Genomic DNA, 16,763 nt, shown 5'->3' on the forward strand with positions numbered 1-16,763 from the left:
TCAGCAGAAGGCCATTTGCATGTACTATTGCCAATTGCTGCTCCACTTAGCCACCACAAGCTCCTTTGGCAAGCAGGGTGTGCTCACTGGTGTGGCCTAACACCACCCTCCTTGCTGTGTGTTTTGTCCCTGTCCTCCCCCGTTCTGTCTGTTATGTGACAGTTTCTGCCGAACAGCCTTAGTGCATTAGCTACTTTTCAAATGATTGCTTCCCCACTGGGCAGGGTCTCTTCAGAGCGAGGGGACCGAGACTGTGAGCCTCTCAGCTCCAAAGAGATTTTTCCCCTCTCCAGTTAGTGGTATTCCCTGAGCCCTGCTGATGAAAGACACAGATGTGTCTGCAGAGGAGCTGCTCTCAGTGCCTGCCTCATTCCCCAGAGCCCTCTTCAGCCAGTTTGATGTCTAAGTGGAAGGGAAGAAAATAAGCTGACAGTGGGGTTACCACCCAGATGATTTTCTGAATTGATTAGCTGTTTTTTCATAGGTCTCACAGCCATACAAACAGCCATCTCGTTGGATCTCACAAGCTAAGTAATGACCTCGGCTAGGAGAGCTCTAGAGAAAGACCAGCCATAATGATGTGCTGCTTCCCTACGAAAGAAACAAAGGAAAAGCCAGGGGAAAACAACATGAAGGGAACTAAATAACAGCTAGAAAGAGGCAAGGGAAATGTAGCTTGCAAGAGTGAAATGGAAAATGAGCACCTTTCAGCAGCCACCGCAATTTGTATGTAAAGGGCTGGGCAGGCGAGGAAAAGAGAACTCAGACCACAACTTTTTGAGGTCAAGCCTGTGAGAGCAGGGCAGGCTCATCAGCAGCTGAGGGCCTTCTTTGGGTGTGTTATGATAGAGGTGATGTTGTAATAAAATCCAGATCCCTTCGAGCTGTCATGTGCTGGCCAGCCCACTGCCACACGTGGGATGGCCAGGAGCAGCCTTAGCAGCTCTGGCCATGACCTCCCTGACAAGCATCACGCCTTAACCCTGGCTTCTACACCCCAAACCTTCCTAAACAAGCAGTTTGCAGCTCAAGTCGACACCATCTGGGCCACAGACCCCCCCACGAGTCGCTGCCCCCCACTACCAGTCTCTGCCCTGCTGCTGCCGGATGGGAGCACTGTCTGTCTGTCCAGGGTCTTGCACCTCAGCAGCAAAACCTCTGGGAGGCACAAATGGAAGGGGCAGAGGCAGGACTGCTGAGCTCAGCAGCCATATTAAAGCTTCCTCAGTTTCTTTTTCTGTTTCTGAGTGGGAAGACTCTCCTTCAGCAACCCTGGACAGCCCCACTGGTAGGGAAGCTGCATCCCAGGCAGGGAGAGTGGGTGAAGCCCTCTCTGACTGGACATCAGAGCAGTTATGAGTTCACAAGTGTTCCACACAAAGCCTGAGCTTCACATGGCCCTGGGCAGAGACTGCCACCAGGGCACACTGATGGCCTCCACAGCAATGGTGGGCAGCTTGAGAGGGGTGAGTTGTGGAAGAGGGCAGGCTTAGGCTGGGCTTCGAAGGATTATGCTAATTTAGGTGAGATACTTAAAATCTGTCTTTGAAGGGAAACAAATGGTCCAGCTTTCTTTATCTTTTACTCCTGCCTCCTTCTCATACCCCAGAATAATGCAGATTACAAGAGGGTGGGCAAGAAGGGTGCAATGGAGCTTCATCTCTTTGCTTCTTCCCATCTGTGCTGTGCTATCCTGCCAGAGGTTTTTGTTTGACCCACAACCTCCCACCAAAAAAAAAAAAAAAAAGGAAAAAGAAGCTGGAACTAAAACCTACACAATCTGTATTCCCTCTGCAAGTGCCTCAGCCCAGAAATGTAGCCTGCTGCTCTTAGCGTCCCTAATTAGCTAAGCAAGGCAAGCACTCATTAGCCCCATCTGGGTCACCCTGCAACTGGGAAGGGCCGCCTTAACCCCCACGTGGCTCCAGAATAAATAGGTGAGAGGCAGATTCCTCCCTGTGGCTGGCTGTCCCGGCAGCAGGGTCCTGGAGCAGGGTGCCTTTGGGTGGTAACAGTGAGTGGTGTTGCTGCTGCGAGGGATGTCAGCACAAGGAGGTTGGATGTGCTGACAGTGCTCCTCTGCAGAGTCCAGTCTCCCAGGGAGGTGTTATCAGCTGCAGATTTGGAGGGGAGCTTTGGGAGGGGCAAATATTTGTTAAGGCACCACAAAGCACAGCATTGGAATTTTAGCTCTCTTGTGCTCTTAGTATTTTGCAGGTAGTGTCTCCCAGAGTACATATGTGAGGGAATAGAGGGAGACTCTGGCACAATGGGTATGACTGCAGTGGCAGAGTTTGGTTTGACTGATTTGCTGATAAATAGCCATAACTTCAAAGACCTAAGCAAAGCCAGCTGCCACCTTAATTAAAAAAATTAGATGTGTTCTTTGCTAAAGTTATGGCATAAGAGGTAAGTGAACACCAAAACTATTCCCTGTGCTATCATACAATTATTTCTCTACTTCTAGGTCAAGGTTTTTCCTGAGATCAGGTATTTGCTTTTCAGCTGTAATTGTACATCAGGCCCTAGTCTAAAGCCTAGGGTGATGGGTACAACATATACATGTGAGACTCATCAATCACTGTCTCAGACTGTTTGTAGCCTTTAAGTAAAGGCATTTAAGTACTGTTTGTAGCCTTGAAGTAAAGGCTGGGTTTTCCGCAAATGGGCAGGTGGAATAAGTTTTAGAATAGAAGTAAGTATGTGGCTCCTTGTTCAGTAAAGTTCATTATTATTTTTAGGAAATTGGTGCTAAACCATAGAAGGCATCTCTTTGGGAAAGTACAAGAGAGGAGCAGGAGCAACTGCTCTGCCTGCAAACGGGAGATGGTGAAGAACTCTGAGTGTCGGTAAGTGATGAAAAGAAAATGTGCCTCTGTCCTTCTCTCTCTGTTACAAAGAAACAGCATGGGGCACAGCAGCTGCAGCAGGAAAAGGATGGCAGTGCTTAAAATACTTCTTGTCTCTGGCTGAATCTTGTGGCTGCAGAAAAGTTCTGCCATTCTGTGTGTCCCCCACAGATGGGGGGAAATTTGGGGCAGAGAAGGACAGTGATGGAGCCTGGCATGAAAGATATCTCTTTTGGGATTGGGAATTGCACTAGGCACACCAAAAATGCACCACTCTGCCTCTTGTTCATCCTTTGCAATCAGGGCAGCAGTTAGAAAACCCAGGGCAGATTGCACAAATGATAGTACAGTGATGAGCCACTAAACCAGCAAGTGAGTAGTGACCACAAGCCACCTCCTGGCCACAATTTCTCAGCAGGCATTGATCACCAGTATGGAGATATCAAGAACAGATGGAACAGGCTGACAGCCATCAGTGTGGGATACCTAGTGGTCTTCTGGGCTATGACCAGCAGGTAAACCATTCCTTCCCAAGCCCTACCCTCTCTCATGCCACTTCAGGTGAAAGGCCAAACAGTTGGACTGAAATGCTAGAAGGCTCTTTGCTCAACAGCTTTGAGTTTTCCATGTAGTTCCCTAAGAAGAAAGGCTTAAAAAGGATTAGTCTACACAGGTTTTGTGTGTACATACATAGATATGTGCTCATTCACGTATAGGCATCCTCACATTAATAGTGCTATAGGAGTTTCTTGCCTACCCTGACCACACAGGCACTAAAGCCAAAGCATGGCTATTAGTGATATGGAGTCTGTAACTCACAGGTAGGCAGATCTTGTAGTGAACAGTGACATATTGTCAGTTCATTACAGAACTTGTTGCCTCCCCCTGTGGTCTTCCACCTATAGCATTAAGGGCATTTAACAGAGACCTGTTAATAAAATTGCATATAGCTACAACTATATATTAACATCTTCATTTTGCAGACATGAAATTTTAAGGTTTAGTGATCACTGCTACTAACAGCAGTGGAAAAAAAAGAGTTACTATTTATACTAGGTATTTCCCTCTTGTATTTTTTTTCTCAGCTGGATCAAAGGAATTAGTTTGCCTGGTTTCTCTTTTATTTCAAGTTTTCTTTCTGTTTGTTAATCTTCCTCTGCATGGCCTTCAAAGTTGGGGTTGGAAAGACTGCAGGGGAATTTTTGGTTGTAAGTTTCGTTTATGTTAATATCGCTGTTTTAACGGTATAGGAATGTTTTGCTAAATGAATATTTGCTTGGTTTTGCTTTCAACTCAACTCCTATGATGCTACTTCAGACAAATGGTAGCCATCTCTTCTGGGAAAGAAAAATCTGTTGAGAAAACACATGCCTTGGAAAGGCAAAGGTAGAGTTATGATGGGTGTTTAGAGACTCTAATTTACATTGGAAAGAGAGGGGAGGAAAAGAAAAGCAAAAGTAGTGAAGTTTTGCCTCTCAAAGCAAAGAGATGCCCCAGGAAATGGTGGCCTTTTGGAGAGGACAGAACCAGAACCAGTAATCATTTAGGCCTCAGCCTAGAGCTGCTGAGCCACCTGGCACTTGTGACCACAGAGCTGGCAATAGAGCATAAGCCATAGCTGGATATTGGATGCCATCGGACCAGCTGATGGACCTGGAGAGGAGGTGAGCTGGGAAGAGGGCTCACTCCTGCAGCATGCAGTGCCTGCTTAGAAGCTAAATTGAGAGAATACCCAAAAGCTTGTATAACATGATCCAAACTAAAAAGCTTGTGGAACAGGTGCCACAAAAAGTCAGCTCCTCAGGTGTTTGCAATGAGCAGTGCTTTATCCTCCATTGGCTTTGTTCCCAGCTCCAACAAAGGCAGCGAAGCAGTGTTGCCTGCAGTATGTTATTTGTTGTGCTCTTGGGCCACCTAAGACTGGTGACCAGGACAGAGGTAGATGGGAGTGACTCTGGCAAGGTCAGGCACACCCACAGTAGCTGCCAGCTTGAATTCTCTCTGGAGTGAGAATACTTGTTGGTGATAAACCAAATTCATACTTGAGTGGGCTAGTCCAGCTTGTGCTGGAGCCTACACTGCTGCCTCTTCTCTGCTGCTCTACATGTGCTGGCTTGGAGACACGCTCCCTATTCCACTTCACTCTGAATACACACGAATGTTTGGCAGAAGGTGCCTGAGTGGGTATGGCTCAATATGTGCATTCAAAAAATGCCTGCCCAGCTCCTGCTTCTTCACAAGCTCCAGATCAAAGAGCCAGGTACTTAAACATGAAGTGTGGCTGGCAGCTAGGCAGTGCTTCTTGACAGATGATACCCTGCAAAAAGAAGGGTGGCATTTGTTTCTCTGCTTTTCATAGGGTCTTGCCCAGAGAAGCAGCAGGACAGCCCTAGTCCTGTGGTATGTGTGTTTTGTGCCATAAATCTCCCATGTGAGGTGGGTGGGAGAGCACTCCTCTACCACATCCCTCTGGTGCTGGTGAAGTTTTCTCATGTGCCAAGCACTATGTTTGGGAAAGAGCTGTTGGAAGCCAGATGGGCCAGGACAAAGTGATTTGACACATCTACTCATCTCGGGACTTCTGAGCTGTGTGTTCCCTCAGGGAGCTTCCAGGACCCATCTTGTCTCAGGAGACTTTTCCCTGTCCTCTCTGACCACTGATTAGAAGTATAAAACACATTCCACCCAGAAGCATCTCCACAGTACTTACTAACAAGCCATTTTTTCTTCTCCCAGCAGTGCAGCTGCCTCTAGTGTAGACTGTCCACAGCAGGGCACATTTCACCAGGGAGAGGGAAGATTAATTTTTCTTCCAGCTGAAACCGTCTGGAGTTGCTTTAAGACCAGTAAAATGCAACTGCTCAGTTTACAAAGTACTGAGAGCACATTTGCCCAAACACTACCAGGGGGTGTTTAACCACCAGGACTGGCTAAAACCTATATACAATTTTACATCTTCAAAGATAAGATCTCTGTAAGCTCCATCCCTTTCCCTCCTCAAACACATACCTATGCCTGCCCCCCTCAGTACTTAGTTCAGCAGTGACCCAGAGGGAATTTTACTAACTCTGGATGTGCTTCCTGTGCTCTCATGGGTCTCCTATGGAGGTCTCACATCCTGTATGGAGTCTGTCCACCTTACAAGAGCTTGCACAAATGGTACTTCCCTCCACTACAGAGTCCCAGTAAGGTGGAATGCTTCATGTCACTGGTGGGAACAGCCTAGCTGGGTGTTCATGGTGACAGGAGGTTGTGGGAGGATTTGCTATTTGGCTGATGTGCAGGCTCTCTGATTTAAGTTCCTTAACCCCCTCAGGTTCAGCTGTGACTCACTGCTGGTATTTGATCATATTTTCAGAGCAGGACTAATTGTGCTTTATTGTTTGTTCAGACCACTATCATTTAGGTTGGAATAGATCTTTAAGACCGAGTCCAACCATTACACAACACTGCCAAGCCCACCACTAAATCATGTCCCTAGTGCCACATCTACGTATCTTTTCAATATGTCTAATGTTGGTGACACAATCACCTCCCTGGGCAGCCTGTTCCAGTGCTTGATAACCCTTTGGGTGAAGAAATTTTTCCTAATATCCAATCTAAACCTCTTGCAACGCAACTTGAGGCAGTTTCCTCTTGTCCTATCAGTTGTTACCTGGAAAGAGACCAACACTCACTTTGCTACAACTTCCTTTCAGGTAGTTTTTGAGAGTGATTAGGTCCCCAGTGAGTTTCTTTTTCTCCAGGCTTAACAACCTCAGCCACTCCTCGTAAGGCCCATCTTTTGAAGGAGGAGGAAGGAGATGTGCCCCATAATTTAGTGACCATTCATTCTAAATGAGAAGGTTAATAGCTTGACCACTTCATATTTTAACCCCCAGCCTTTTCCCTCTCTAATTGTAAAGCATAATGGGTTTTATTTCCATACAGCAGTTCCCTGTGGGGCTTTGTCTAGATCTATAAATCAAAGCCTTCCTGTCACGCTTTTGGGCTTGGGGGCAGATTCTGCCCTCACCTAGAGCATAAAGTGGGGTCATCCCCACAGCTGCCAGCAAAGTTACCCCGTTTTGTCTGCAGATTGCTGGGAGTGGCCCCTGGGAACAGGCAAGGGGGAGATGGCCACTCAGATAACTGGCAGGATGGTTGGGTGCCAAGTACATTTGCAAATGATACTGTTGATCTAGGTGATTAACTTTAAGTAGTTGGGGTTTTTGATGCCATGATGTAGCAGGGCAGACAGCATCTTGGGGACTGGAGCAGACAGACAGAGCTGCTGGCATACATCCCTCGCTTCCCAGCAGGCAAATGAGGCTTAGACACGAGGGTGAACCAGGAAGGCTGGTTGTGGGAATCTCAACTCAAAAGCTATTAAGTGCAGAAGAAAGAAAACATCAGCTGGCCCTCCTCACTGCCAATGCAGGCCTTTCTCCATTACATACCTACTTGTGTTTTCATCAAGTCATAGGTTTTAAACAACTCAGGTGCTTCCATAGAAGCAACCATTCCACCCAGAGGCAGGTGGTTTGCAGCAAGATCCTCATCTTGAACTCAGGGGAAAGCGGAGGGACATTGGCAGAGCTGTTTGGGGAGCTGGGAACAGAAGCCTAAAAGTTCTTCTGGCTAAGATTGTGATCCATTTATCAGATCTCTATTCAGGAGCCCAGGGCATCCCTCCTGCCTACCTTTAAGGAGTGCTAGCAGCTTGTATTGACATTCTATTAGCATGGAAACCCCTGGAGCTGAGCCTTAAGTGTTTGCTGAGAGGTGGTAAAAGAGAACCAGCGGAAAGAGTCAGTGAATGACTGTATCACTAAGAGCACAAGCAGGTCTTTTCTTTCTACTTCTACACTGCTGGTTTAAACAGGACTAGTTCCCAAGAGGTGACCAACCACTCTTGTTGTGTGGCCTGTCTTAAATACATCTCATGGCCTCAGTCCACACCTATGGAAGTTGCCATGGAGGACACAAGGGCTCTACCTGCCAGGCAGGGCTACTTTCCAGCAGACAGTTATTTCAGGATTAAGAAGACCACTGCCATGCAAATCATGTCCATCGACCAATCCTTTGGACAGCTTTACATTTGTTTTCATGGTGAATGGAGACAGTGCCTTGCACAAGCACACGCAAAACCATCCAAGTGTTCCAAGCTTCCTGGATTTAGTGTCAGATAGCGTACAGAGCAGTGTGCTAGAGGAAGGCAGAACCAGGTGGCCTCAGGAGACAGTAGCACCCAATGTTTCTGCTCATACTGCTCAGTGCATGGTGTGCACTGCAGCTCATGTAATGGAAACAGCCGTGCTTCCCCCGTTCACAGAACAGTGCCCAGGCTGCACCAAACCCTGGGGAGGCCTGTTTCTGGGCTGGTACCAGGCTGAGGTACAGGGATGTGCTTCTGGTGCCTTGGAATAATGAAGCTGATATCTGCAAAATGCAAAGTGTAAAGCCATTTCCCAGCCCCTGTGGAAATGCAGTAGGAAGAGCATGCTGCTACCTCTTGCCAGCCCTGCCTCAGTGGGCACAGCTGCTGGAGGGACTGGGGTGAGGAGGGATGAAGGCAGCCCCCTGGTCCTGCTGCCAGCATCTCAGGTCTGCTCTAATAAATCCCAAGCTCAAGACTGTGCTCCTGTGGACAGTCAGGCTTTCCTTTAACTGGTGTCAGAAAAAGCTGAGTATTCTCAAAAACTCCTGAGTTACAAGCAGGAGTGTTCTGGGAAAGGTCTGGAGATGACTAACTAGATTAGTCACTAGCTCTTTTCCTTTGATGCTGGGCACCTAAATTCCCTTCACTCCAAGAATCTGCCAGCCATCCCCCATTTTGAGCTGCCCGCAATCACTTTCCTCTGAGTGACATGACAGGTTTTGAAAGTCTTTCATGGACCTTTTCCTGATTGAGATATGCCTGGATTATTTATGCCAGAGGAAGTGATCCTAGCTGTTTTCCTTGCATGGAACCAACATTGTTTCTAAAGCAGTTTAGATTGTGTTTGTTCTGGATGAGTTTAATATACATATTAAATTAAGTAAACCAGTAGAAGTGCAGCTTAACTGTTTCAAGAGCAGCTACGTTAGGAATCTGGAAATAAATTAGTTTTGTTACATGTCAGGGGAACTTTTCTACAAGTAGGGCAAACCTCGTACCAAAGACAATACCAGGAATGTCAACTCCTTGCCTTTGGTATTTACAGAGAAACTGGATTAAGTCACTTCACCTCATCTATAATAATAACGTTTAACATGTAAGTAGCATTTTACAATTTCAAAGCAATAAACATGGAAATTCCATGGTAATGAGAACTGACAAGGCACTAGCATTAACTAATTAAGCCTCACAACTTCCCTGAGGTGTCTAAATATGACTGTTCTCATTTTATAGATGAGGAAAATATATATGAATTGATTTACTCAAAGGAACAGAGCAATTCACTGAAAGAGCTGGAACCACAACTGAGTCCTGCTAATGTTTGGATGGCTGCTCAGCCCTCCATGAGCCTCTGCCTTATTTCTAGAGCTGTGCCTCAGTGTAACCCAATGTCCCTTTCTTAGCAAGATTTAGAAATAAATTACTTTTAATTTCTGCTGACTGCTATGGAAGGAGTGGGATTTGAATCTCTCCCTAGCCAAATGTAGCAGCAATTAAGTGGAGGTATCGATGAGGTTGGAAATGCATGCTGGTGAGGTCACAACAAGTTAGCACTGGGGAGTTGCACTCACCGCAGGAGTAGCATAGCAGGAAAAGCAACTAACAGGTGGGTGTCAAATGAAGTGTTGGGAAGGTCTACATTAACTCGAACCATCATGGGTTTTGCCTTTCCAGCCCCTGCCACAGCTGTGGGAGTTGGTATGCATGCAGCTATATAATTTTTTAATTTGTAGGGGCTTGGTGGTTTACATCAACGCAGAATCTGGCCCAGAAACCTCTGTGGGGAGCACAGCTTTGGCACCAGTGCTGAACAGGAACTGTCTTGTTCCATGCAATAAGTACTCAGCACTTCTCAGAGTATTTGAGATCAGCAGCTTTAGACAAGAAATCAAGCCTTCCTTCATATCATGTCTGTAGGTCGAGACTACAGAAGGCTGGTTAAAACAAAGAAAATTTCAGCTGCACTGCTCTCATACCACTAATCCTCACTTAATAAGGTGCAGAACAGAAAACTGAATCATTATGGTGTGTAAGCAAAATGGTCTTTTAATTCCCCTCAAGGAACATAGTTTTTTCTCTTTTGGAGTGACTGATGAGGAGCTCCTCTATGCATGGAGCACAGCCCTGCTGTGGAGCATCCTGTGCGTTTTGTCTGGGGCTGTTCTCTTTGCCTGGCAGTGCCTTGCCTTCACAGCAGGCTGCACCTGAGCCAGATAAGCTCAGGCTACGGTGGTGAATCCCAATGAGCCTCTCACTGGGTGTTTGGGAGCAGTCTACAAGAACCAGTACCAGAGCACATGGAACACATATCAGCATCACTGCTAGCCCTGGTCTGGAAATAATTAAAATATCTCCTTGTTTATGCCATAGCACTGCTGCCTGTGGAGTAGCTGTGGGCAGCAGAAGTAGATACAACAGATTTGGAGAGACATAAAGGCATTGGGGTTTGTGTGTCCCTCCACTCTGCTTCCCACCAAGGTTTCTAGGGCAGATCACTAGCTTCCCATCTTGTTTTGTGGCCATTCAAGCCAGTCAATGTCTGACTGGTCTCTCTGCCAGGTGCAGAGGCCAGTGCTCAGCAGCAGCTGAGCGTGGCTGGTCACAAACAGATCCGTACACTGCAGGCGCCACTCAGTGATACTCTTTGGGGAAGAACTTGGAAAGATCCAGATTCCCTGGCTTTAAATCCATTGCCACAAATTATTGTTTGCCTGTTGATTGCTCTCTAGGGGACAAAACATCAAGTTACAACCTGTGGTTTTCAGCCCCAATGGATTAGGAGCAGAAAATCTGTTGAGACCTAAGGCTTAGATCTGTTGGTTTGATATGTAGTACACGGGAGAGGAGCAGTGAGGGAGGATGCTTTGCCACATCAGTGCTAGCCAAATTCCCAGTAGGTAGATGCTTTCTAACTAAGAGAGCGAATGCAAGCTAAAAACACACGATGTTGCTGATTTTCTGCCTCAATCAGTGGTGATGTGTGTAACTGCTGTTATGCTTCATGGAAAGTGCAGCTACACTTCAGTAATGTGAAATTACTTCTACTTTCCAGCTCAGCTGGAAATAGTGTTGTGAAGTAAATATCTGGGATGCTACAAAGAGCATGGATCATTTTTTCAGATGCTAGGTCAGGTTCTTGGGAGTGACTGCTTTCACATTACCTTGTACACTGAACAAATTAAACGTGTACATCCAGAACACTAAACAAAGTCTGGCCAGCACTTTTGCAATAGCACTTTCTAAGGCATTGCAACTGGGTCTGCTCATGAAGAGTTGGAGAATTCATTCTGACCAAGCGACCGGCTCTTCAGCAGATGAGCCTCAAACCCACACTAATCATGATGCAGGCTGCAGGAATCATGGAAAACCTTCTGGTACCTCAAAGCTAAAGAGAAGTGTTTGTCCCAGCTGAATCTGAAGCCCTGTTTGTGTTAGCTGAGGTTTAAATGTAGCTGTACTGATACCGTATATCCGACTTCAGCAACAGAGCTGTGCAAGCTGGTTCACTGCATCACAGTAGCAAAAAAAAGTGGGAATGCCAGTTTTCCCTTGTTCTGCTTCTGTTTCCAATTCCTGTCTCTGATGCTTTCTAGCACTGCCCAGGAAGACCCTGTTCTCTCTCGTGCCCTCACTTAGCAGCTGTTGTCTGAACCTTCCATTCATTCTCTGCTTTAACAACTGGCTCTCCTTTTTATCGATTCCCTCATCTTTCCTCTTGATAACTTAAATTTTCACCTTATTAGGCTGCTTAGATCTCATACTTTCTAATTCACTCATCTCACCTTTTTATGCAACCCTGCAGCATCCCATTCAGCAGCAGAGCCTCCTGTTTGACCTTGCCTTCACTGTGCATTTCTTAATTTTTCTCTATTCAGCTTCTCCCTCCATGACTTTACCATCTCTTTCAGCTGCTCCCTGCTCTTTCTCTTTTCTTCACAGCATCTTGCTCTTTCCATTCTGGAAGGGTTTGTGACTACAGACTTTTCCTTACTCCCTGCTAATTAGAAAGGAGATGTGTTTACTTTACTTCCCCCTCTTACAGTATTTACCCATTTCTCTCATCCCCTGCTTCCCTTGTGTCTCTCTCATCGTACACAGTCTCTTGAATACAGAGTGTCCTCTATTTCAAGTATATTTTGTTCTCCTTCAACCATTCCTATTGGCTTCTGCGTATCTTATTTCAGCCCCTTGTGTGCCACTGCTTCCCCTACTTGTAAAGTCATACCTAGTGGCTCAAAATAAGGAATTACAGAAACACAACATGGCTTTCCTCTCTCAAGTCCCCTGGTTTACTTACAGGAAGCAAAGTTTCTCACCTGCTTCCACACCTCCTCTGTGATCCCTCTGGCTGCCTCCATGACCCCAGTGCCACCACTACCCAGAAAAATCTGTGCCCTCATTTTCACTGTATGTGCCTCAGTTTCCTTGATTTGTTGTCTGAGTAAGAAAAGCAGATCAAGGGATTAAAGCCAACCCCCAGTGCTAAGTACTCCACTCCAATCTTTTCTCTGTTCAGGAAAGCTTTTCAGCTGTGAAACGTAAACGAAAAAAATCCCTTTGCTCAGGAAGCGTTGAAGAGGGAACAAGGAACTTGAAGATGGATCAAAATATGAAGAGGCCTAGAAGGTAGAAGTGTCCTGGGGTGAAAGTAGGAGGCTAAATCACACCTGTCTTCTACTTCATAACTCAGAGAGCAAAAAGAAGCAAAGGCAGTGAGATTTGCTGGCGCTGGATTATTGAGGGAGGTCAACACAAAAAAGGGGTCAATAAAATTCAGACATGCTAGAAAAGGGTGATGAAGCAATTCACACAGAGAAATGCAAAGGTTCTGTTTTGTAGAAATGTTGGGTTTAATCTATTCCTAAATCATTTTCCCTGAAATAGGAAAGCTTGAACCTTCCAAAGTCCTGTCCTTCTGAGAATGTGCTGTCAGAGAGACCAGAATCTGAGGTTTGTTCAAAAGCACTTCTGCAAGTGCTTTTGAGTCCTTACAAGGGAGGATTGCAAATCCTCCTGTACATACTTTCTAGAAACATAGTCAGGCTTTAGCTTAAAGCCAGGTTACGGAAATACAAGAAAGTTAAGAATTTTTTAGAGAGATCCTTATTAATGATAATATCAATTCAGCTGGTGAGGAACTGACCTGTATCTGTTAATAATCCATTCTCTTTCAGAGTGGGCTACGAGAGATCTACCTGTCATTAACTAATATTACAAAGAATCTTTAAATCAGGCACAGGTGGCAGGTAGTGCTGGAGAAAGCGGAAAGCATTCCTCACTTCCTTTTGTTTTTAGGTGAAATGATTTGTCACACAGGAATGGAAACATGCAGTCCCTGAAGTCCCTGCATCTCTACAACCTTTTTATTTGCATTTGGCGTTTTGAATTCACCTTTTTTTTAATTTATTTCCTGAGAGAAAAAAAGTACAGAAATCCAGAGATTACCTGGAACAACAAAAAAGAGAGGCTTTGATTTCATCCATCTGCCTCAGAATTTTTTTCTCAGTGTGGCTCTACATGGTATAAGGACTCGATCCTCAGCCAGTTTGGGAAGCAACGAAGAGAAAAGGGACAGAAGGTAGGGAAGGAGGATAAGTGCAGAGAGCAGTGAACATTCAGGATTGGTATTTGAGCTAACAAATCAGTGGTAGGGGAGGTATTATCAACAGCCCAGGAAAAAAAATATGATCCAAAAGAAGAATATAGCATACTGGGAAAGGACACTGGTCAGAGCAGTCTTTGGTTTTGTTAGTTATGAACAGGAAACTCATAACCAAAGGTGGCTTGGAAGGGAAAGAGCACATGGATCAAAGAGGAGGAAATGCCATATTGTACTCACCAAGTCTTTGCCTACTGCTGAACAGCAGTGGGAGAGCAGAGATTTTTATGGTTGAGTAATAAATCTAAAGAAGTGATTTAAGAACAGCAGAAGAATCTAGCAAAGTGAAGCAACCCAAAGTGATTGTGGGCAGCCCTCAGTATCCTTGCATAAAAAGAACAATATAAGAGAAAACACAGAAATAATGGGGACGATAGAGGGAGCCAAATTAATTCAAAAAAGGGTAGGCAAAATTGGTACCATAGCTCTTCTGACAAAAAGAGAGATTAAGAGTCTTCATTAAAGTCCACAAATTTTTTAGTGGGATAGAGAGTGGGGATAATACAAAGCTATTTGACCTAGTGTCAAGAACAAGCTAAGATGCAGCCGTAAGATAAGCCACAGCTGGACATTACAGGAATTCAGGGAGGAATGTCAGCACAGAGCAAGGCAGAAATGCAACATAAACTCCCCTTACACAGCCAGAGGACAAAAAGTTTGGACCACGGAATGACTGGGCAGAGTTCTGTTACTGGCCGAAAGGAAACTGTCTGAGGGTTTGTCACACCAAGATTTCTCAGGCAGAACTGTTGGTATTTTATAGTGATACTGCATGTTGACAAAATGCTGTGAGTTGGCTTGCCCTTTCCTCTCAGCAATCACCCTACTGTAGCTGGGGCTGGTTCAATCCAGTGCCGGCAGACACAATACACAAGAGATCAGATACTGCCTTGCTCAAGATTAAGTCTTGCAGTCATTGTGCCTTGAAACACAGTCAGGGGTTCAGTATAACATAATTCTGCAAACAGTATAATATTGTCTTCTGCAAACAATAAAAAGTCAAAAGGGTTTGGGGGAAACAGATGCAAAACTGTGCTCAGAAAGTTAACTAATAAACCACTTTAAAGTGGTGAAGGTTTTGGCAAAAACCTTGGTGGGAAAGGCCTAGGAAATCTATGCTTTGTGTGTGAAATTTACAGCAAAGGAAAGCAAAGTCTGTGTCTGAAGAATGATATAGGAGGACTGATGCTACCTCTTGTATCTTATCTTCTTTGCCACTCCATTTCTCAAGTGACCCTCACAGCTCCCTGAAGAGCACAGCAGTTGCCATACCAGATCAGCCCAGTAGCCCTCCTAATCCAGTCTTCTCTCTTCAACAATTGCTATTCCCTGAAACTTCAAATAAAGGTACAAGAAACCCTGTAGTGGACAATTATAGAATAACCTGCCCACAAGGGAAGTTTCTCCCTAATCCCTCACCATCAGTTAGTGGCTATGTTGTGCCTTGAAGCCTGACAGTTTATATCCCTTCTAAAATTTATTTATATCCTGTCTAATGTGACCATGAATGTTCTTGGTATCCATACAAATGTCTAATCATTTTCTGAATCCTGCTAATCTCCTGGTCTCAATGAAACCTCATGGTAACAAATGCCATGTGTTAATTACACATGGTACAAATATTTCCTTGCACCATTTTAAATTTGCTTCCTTCCAATTTCAGTGGGTATCCCTTGATCCTGCAAAATGAAAAAGGGCAATGAAATTAAAGCTTGTACATTCTTGACGAGCCACACTGCTGTCTCTTTATTTGTTTCTTCTGTAAACGAGCTGTTCCCATCCTCGGCCAGTTTTCCCTGGCCAGGCTGTCAGGCCGTGGCCTACAGCACAACACAGAGCTTATGCCTTCACCTTATTCTCTGTTGACACGTTCATCTTGAAGGGAAACAGCGAAAGGAAACCCTGGAAGCCTCAAAAGTACATATGTGCTTGTTGGAGACTCTGAAATCAGACTGCTTTTTGTCAGCAGGTGTTAGCTCAGCAGCAATGCAGTGATGCTGATGGATGCCACCGTCTTTCCATCCCTGATGCCTCAGAGACAGAGCAGGGTATCTGCAATATGGTGACTCCTTCGCCTGATCCAGCCTATCTTCAGGCTGCTCCTTAAGGGGGTGGTCCCATCCACCTCCCTCTCCAACTCAGGCATTTCACTGCTTCCTTGGATGCAGGCTGTGGGATTAGTCCAGCCAGTTCTGAAGGAACTGCCCTCAGCCACAGCCTAAGCCTGCACACGTCCTGCACTGAGCCTGCAGTCACAAGCAGCAGCCCAGCATCCTTGGCTGTTCAGAGGTGGCACTGGAAACGGCATGGAAGTGTATGGTGTGAGGGGGAGAGGCTAAAAATGAGACTGTTAACTGAATAAAGAACAGGAAATGCTAAAAAAAGTGGGACTGGTGTGAAGAAGGAAGGAGGGAGGAAGGAAGGTCCTAAACTGTTGTTAAACACCAGTTTTACGGTGGTTTCACTGGAGGTAAGACCCGAGGCTGAGGCAGCTGTGTGCAGTGATTCTTTGCTTTGAAGCTGGGCTGTGGCAGCAAACTGAGAGGTTGTGAGGTGACGCAGTGACAGCGAGCAGTCAGAGCTGCTATTTAGTGTTTCACTGAAGCTTCACGTCCCGTGAGGGACGCCCCGCAAGGAGGTAATTAATACCTATCTGTTGCTGAATATTCTTCCATAATACAATTCAAAGTAGGGCAGCGCAGCTCTCTTCATTTCGGAGCCAGGACAAGCGGAGGGCCCGGGCGTGCGGCGGAGACACCCCAAGTGCCCGTGGGCCGGGAGCGCGTCCTGCTCCTCGGGCCTGGCGCGTGTGGGGGGCGAGGAGCGCCGCTGGGGCAGGACAAAGTGAGAGCAGACACCGTGTAGCGTTCCCCGTTTGCAGCAGCGGGAAGCAGCGCCCGCAGCTCCCCGCAGTTCCCGATGTCCAGCCAAGGGATCAGGACCGGGAATTGCAGCGGCGGAGCGGCCGCGTGCGCCTCACGACAGGCAGCCCCCGCCCCTCTCGATAGCCCCGCCCCATGGGCGTGGCCGCGCCGCGCGGGGGCCTGTTGTTGTGGTGGGCGCCAGGCCCCGCCCCCTCCTCGTGCACGGCCGCGCCCCGCCCGCCCCGCGCCAG

General features: G+C 46.3%; 1 long non-coding RNA gene across 1 annotated transcript; it reads left to right on the top strand.

Moving 5' to 3' along the window:
* Positions 1–1,978: 1,978 nt before the first annotated feature.
* On the top strand, positions 1,979–16,070 carry LOC139670090 (uncharacterized). The gene is made up of 3 exons (XR_011697392.1): positions 1,979–2,409; positions 2,742–2,849; positions 15,618–16,070. It is a non-coding gene; the product is annotated as an uncharacterized lncRNA (long non-coding RNA).
* Positions 16,071–16,763: the final 693 nt, after the last annotated feature.

This window comes from Pithys albifrons, chromosome 3, assembly GCF_047495875.1.
Source record: "Pithys albifrons albifrons isolate INPA30051 chromosome 3, PitAlb_v1, whole genome shotgun sequence".
Lineage (NCBI taxonomy): Eukaryota > Metazoa > Chordata > Aves > Passeriformes > Thamnophilidae > Pithys > Pithys albifrons.